Consider the following 5,987-nt stretch of genomic DNA (forward strand, 5'->3'; position numbering starts at 1 on the left):
ACACACCATTACCATTAAATAATCTTTATCTTATTATTTGGCCAACAAATAGAGCCTCCACGTTCGCTCTCAAGGCCTAGAAATTCCCACGTTAATCGGAGAAAAAATTAAAATTACTCACCACTGCCATTACGAAAAAATTAGCCTAAAATACCCATATACATGTTTATAAATTACCCACCACTGCCATTATGTTAAATATTAGCCCAAAATATCCTTAAACTTAAATAAATATAACCCACCTTTGCCATTAGATAAATAATTAAATCCAAAACATAACAGCTTTGGTACGCTACGAGCTACTCTTACACATAAATAAATATAACACACCATTACCATTAAATAAATACTTTAAATCAAAAACATAAAAATTTTGGTATATTGTATGCTACGAGCTACTCTTACACATAAATAAATATAACACACCATTACCATTAAATAAATTTTTAAATCCAAAAAATAAAAATTTTGGTATATGCTACGAGCTATGAGTACCAAATAGAGAGGAAGAGATAAGAACAGAATGATGCGATATATTTAGTGTTGTAGCGTCTTAAAAGAGAAAAAACTTCCACAGGGAATGCCATGAGCCCATGAGAGCTCCAACGCCCATGTCAAGGAGGAATATGTTGATTCATGAGACGACACCGAAGGATGATGAGGAGTAGCAATGAAATTAAGGGTGTGTTTAGATCACTTTGCCAAAAAAATTTGAAAGGGAATCTTGCTACAGCAATGAAATTCTCATGAAATTAAGGTTATGTTTATATCACTTTGCCAAAAAAATTTGAAAGGGAATCTTGCAAATTTAGAGTATTAAATAAAATCTATTTACAATTTTTTTTGCACGGATGGGTTGTAAATCGCGAGACGAATCTAATGAGCCTAATTAATCCATGATTAATCCATAATTAGCAGATGGTTACTATAGCATTACTGTTGTAAATCATGGATTAAGTAGGTTCATTAGATTCATCTCACGATTTACAACCTATCCGTGCAAAAAAAAATTGTAAATAGATTTTATTTAATACTATATGCATGTGTCCAAACATTCAAAAGTGACGTTTTTGGGTGTAAAATTTTGGGATCTAAACACAGCCTAAAGCCACTGCCATGGGCATCCATTGTGATGACGATGATTCTCCAACCTCGGCAAGAATCATGAGTTCATTATCTAAATACCAAGCACATAGACGTGCAGTAGAAGCACAGCCTCAAAAGTCTCAACCTTCAACCACAGCACTGTTGTATATGTCAATGCACCTATTGTCTCAAATGGACTTAAGGAGCATTAACAGATTGAGAACCTGCTGCCATGGAGATCAAGATGGCAACGGGTACAAACCCGACGGGTAATGGCCACCCATACCCGCACCCGCAAGGGGTAAATTTTACCCGTCGGGTTACCCGTACCCGCACACGGGTAGGAAAATATTTCCATACCCGCACCCGCCGGGTAATTTGTACCCGACGGGTAACCCACACCCGCAAGCATACTTGAGAATTACATAAACATATAGAATAAATCATTGGCTAACAGAAGTAAGGCAGATGGCTCATTGGCTCATTCTAGCAATCTTAAATTCAACAGTAGCATCACTGCATCAGCATGTAACATGCAGGCATGCAGCAAATAAGTTCCAGGTGCAACCTCCTAACTTCCTAAGCACGTAGTCCATTACAAGTTCACGTGCCACCAGCCCACAACAAAATATTACAAGTTCACATGGTTTCATTGGTCCACCAATAATTAAAAAGAGATCAAACAAGTTACAAGTTCACAAATGCAATTAACAGATAAGGCATCAAAAGGAAGCACGTGCGCTTCATCCAATTCTTGCATCATTTGACTTGTTCCTGTGACCAAAAGGACGCTGTGACCAAAAGGGCGCCATGAGGCCATCTAACAACCACTCCATGTGTCCTCAGATTGTAAGTTCCTACATTAGAATAAACATGTCAACTTAGTTATCTATCATCAGACTTCACAAAGTAGCTGAAAATGAACACATTTCAAGAATGGCAAATCACCTGAAGCCCCTCTTGTATGTCCTGAAGACATGACCAAAAGGTTGTAGGCTGTTTATTTTTCTCATCAACTACACAACATAAGTGAACAAATGAGTTGTTTGCATTACAAAAATTAACAGAAAGCTATAAATGAGCAAATGCGTTGGTTTGTATTGCAGAAATTAACAGCAAGGACATAGGAGCAGGGTTAAATATACCTTTGTACTTGTTTCTCAGCCAATCTTGAGAGCACATTAGGGCCTCCAACATCTTGTAAGTAAGCCTGCTGCGATGCTCACTTAAAACCCTACCACCAGTGCTAAATGCTGATTCTGAAGCAACTGTTGTAACAGGAATAGCAAATATATCTCTAGCAATCTTTCTCAAAGTTGGAAACCGAGTTCCAGCCACCTTCCACCAATCTAAAACTTTAAAATTCTTAGTATTCATGTCCAATAGCTCTTCATCCAAGTAGCGATCTAACTCAGTCTTGAATCCCATTGTTGTTGGCCTTCTACTAGCAACACGAGCCATCATGGAAGATAAGTAATCATCACTGGGTCCTGTTGCAGGTGCTGCTGGAATATTGTTTCCCACATCATCTTCCCCATGGTACTCAAGCATCAAATCAGCCAACAAATTCTTAACCTCGAGAACCCTATCCTCGCACTCTCTACCAGTTGTCCCAAGCAAATCCTCAAAACAAATCAGCAACACTGTGGTTTTAAATCTAGGATCAAGAATAGTTGCGATGCCCATGAACCCTTGAATATCTGTCCAATATTTGTCAAATTTGGCTACCATATTGGCTAACATGGCTTGCACTAAAGGGTTTCCACAAGTTGACCACTCCCTAATCTCCTTTTTAACCTCAGCAATTTTAGTGAAATATATGTTAGCTGTTACATAATCTGTCCCAGAAAACAGTTTACTGATGTCATTGAACAATTTGAGCCTCCCTACAACATCCTCAGCAAAATTCCACTCATCCTCAGATGGCAATCAAGTGTACAGCCTATCTACACGGCTTGCCCTAATGAAAGCAGACTTGTATGGCAATGCATGACTAAGCATGGTAAAAGTTGAGTTCCACCTAGTCTTACAGTCAAGAATTATCTTTGTTGTGGCTTCCACTTTAACAAACTTAGCTATCTCCTCAAACTTTTCAGCCCTTTTTGGTGTAGCTGTCCAATATGCTACACTATCACGAATGTTTTCTATTGCATCTTTCAACTCCTCTAACCCATCCTTCACTATTAGATTGAGAATATGAGCAGAACAGCGCATATGCAACAGCTTACCATCATTCAAGAGCTTATGTCTTCCAATATTCCTAACAAGCAAAGGGATTACTGCATCATTGGTAGTGCAATTGTCAAGAGTAATTGCTGATATCTTCTCATCAAGATTCCACTGAACCAAGCTGTCATACAATTCTTCACCAATAATTTCAGCAGTGTGAGGAGCAGGGACATAAATGAATCTGTCATTCAATAGTTACAAACAAAATAAGAAACAAGATATGCAACCAGAGTTGAACATAATATGGAACCAGATCTAAGTAATAAGTTAGTACCTCATGAGAATATTTCTAAGATTCCAAGATTCATCAATAAAATGTGCAGTGATGGCCATGTAACCTCTCTTTTGGTTGTCAGATGTCCACATATCAGTAGTGATGGCCACTCTTGACTGAATTCCAGCCATATATTCAATGGCTTTTTTCTTCTCCAGCTCATATTGTCCCATAATATTAGATCTGAAATTAAATAGAAATTTATTAGAAAATTGATTGGCTCATACAAAATTGTAGAAAGGATATGGACACATAGATCTTATACCTTATTGTGTTCCTTGTTCCCATTTTGAATAAGGGTTGAAGTGCGCTGACAAATCTTCGGAAGCCAACATGATCAACCATGCTTAAAGGGTATTCATGAAGAACTATCATGTCACTAAGTTCTGCCCTAGCTATATCTTGGTCAAAGGTGTAGTTCTCCACTGAGACTGTGCCTGCATCTGTCTTGTTAAATCTCAAACCAGATTGCACCATTGTTTGCCCATTAAGCTTGATCTTCTTCAGCACACAAGTCTTCAAATGGCACTTCAAATGGTTAGTACCATTCTTTGACAACCCAGAAAGCTTCTTCGAGAAGTAGTTACATTTTGCATATTCATTGTTTCCATCTTTCACTTTCGTGAACTCATTCCAAACCGGTGATTTGAGCTTTCTCTTAGAACCAGCCTTGATTTCTTCCTCTTCTTCATCATCATCTATCTCAATTGGCAATGAATCATTGGCCGATTCAAGTTGAGGTGATCCGGAGATTGGAACGGAATCTGATTGCACTTGTGATGCTTCTGAGCCGCATTGCGGGTTGCTGCTCCCATCACTACCACTAGATGTAGACATCTTGTTCAGTCTGTAGAAGCACATTAAGAAATTAGCTAAATAAAAAATAAGCTAGTAGATCAAAACTAGACCAAATCTGAATATTAATTTATGAATGACAAAATAATCTAGCAACACTATAGAAAATAAGTTGCAACAGATCAAAACTAACATGACAAGTATTTATTTATAATTGAGCAAATTCGACCAATCAACATATACATCAACAGACCAAACAAAATAATCTAGCAACACTATAGAAAATTTTTATTTCTAAGAACAGATCACAACTAGACATATGCCATATATCTCAGAACACACAATCTTGCATCCTGCATATATCTTACAACTAAGCACAGCCACATAAACCAACATACGTGAACCAGAAACGTGAGAAGTCGTCATCTTTGCTTACCCCAGGGAGCGTTTCAGGTGCTGCTTTCGCACTTTCTGAGCGGCTGCAGCTGCAGCTGTACTCGTCGGAGACAGAGGAGGCCGACCACCCTTAGCTGCTGGCTTCTTGGCCGCTACCTTCTTGACCGTCGCACCAACAGGGAAGCCCTTCGGCTTAGCAGCAGCGACAGGTGCACTGGCTCGCACAGGAGCCGGCAGAAGGAGGGGGGCGGGTGTCGGTGTAGGCGATGCGCCATTTTTCCTCGTCCCTTCCAGATCCGGCTCTCGCAGGACGGCGTACCTTCGGGACGGCGTGGGGTCAGAACGCAAATGGACTAGGTGAAGAACAAGAAGAGCTGCAACTGCAATAATGGATTACTAGGTTAGGGCTGAGGAAGAGCATCACCTGCTGTCGTCTTGTCCGATTCCGGAGTTCTCCACCATGGCTTCGACCCGATCCGTGCGCTGCCGGGAGCTGGAGCTGCAGCTGCAGGCGAGGGGCGAGGCCGCGACTTGCTGCATGCCTGGCGCCTTGAGCTTGGCAGTGCCAAAGATTGGGAGGGGAGGGGCCGAGGGGGTGCCGGATCTGGGAGAGGAGAAGGGCGACAGGCTTCAGGCGGAACCGCGAAAGCGGAGGGGCGAGGACGCGAGGCGTCGTGAACTCGCGAGGGCCGAAGGCGCGTCGCGGTCTTGCGGTCGCGGTCGCCTCCGCAGGATGCGGTGCGGCGGCGGCTGGGAAAGAGTGGGGTGAGGGAGGGGAATAGGGTTAGGGTTTTAGAAGGGTTCACCATATATATACTAGTCTGGTTTATTTGGATTGGGCTAAATTTATGGGCCATATTGGGCTAAAATGTGTTAGAGATTGGGCTGGTTTAGTTTCTTATTGCGGGTATTTTTTACCCGCGGGTAGGCGGGTATGGGTAGTATGCATCCGTACCCGTACCTGCTTACCCGATGGGTAAGGAATTTTGTTCAATAACGTACCCACAGGTAGAAAATTTATTCCATACCCACCTTCTTATCGGGTAAAACACATCGGGTAATCGGGTTTCGGGTACCCATTGCCATCTTGACATGGAGATGAGTATACTTCTAAAGTCTGAGTGCTGAGTTCATCGGCATCAACGGAGCAACACCATGTTGGTGGGTCGTGGACTCAATCTATATTCCACACACCATTACACCAAGT

The sequence above is a fragment of the Panicum virgatum genome, chromosome 2N, assembly GCF_016808335.1.
Source record: "Panicum virgatum strain AP13 chromosome 2N, P.virgatum_v5, whole genome shotgun sequence".
Classification (NCBI taxonomy): Eukaryota; Viridiplantae; Streptophyta; class Magnoliopsida; order Poales; family Poaceae; genus Panicum; species Panicum virgatum.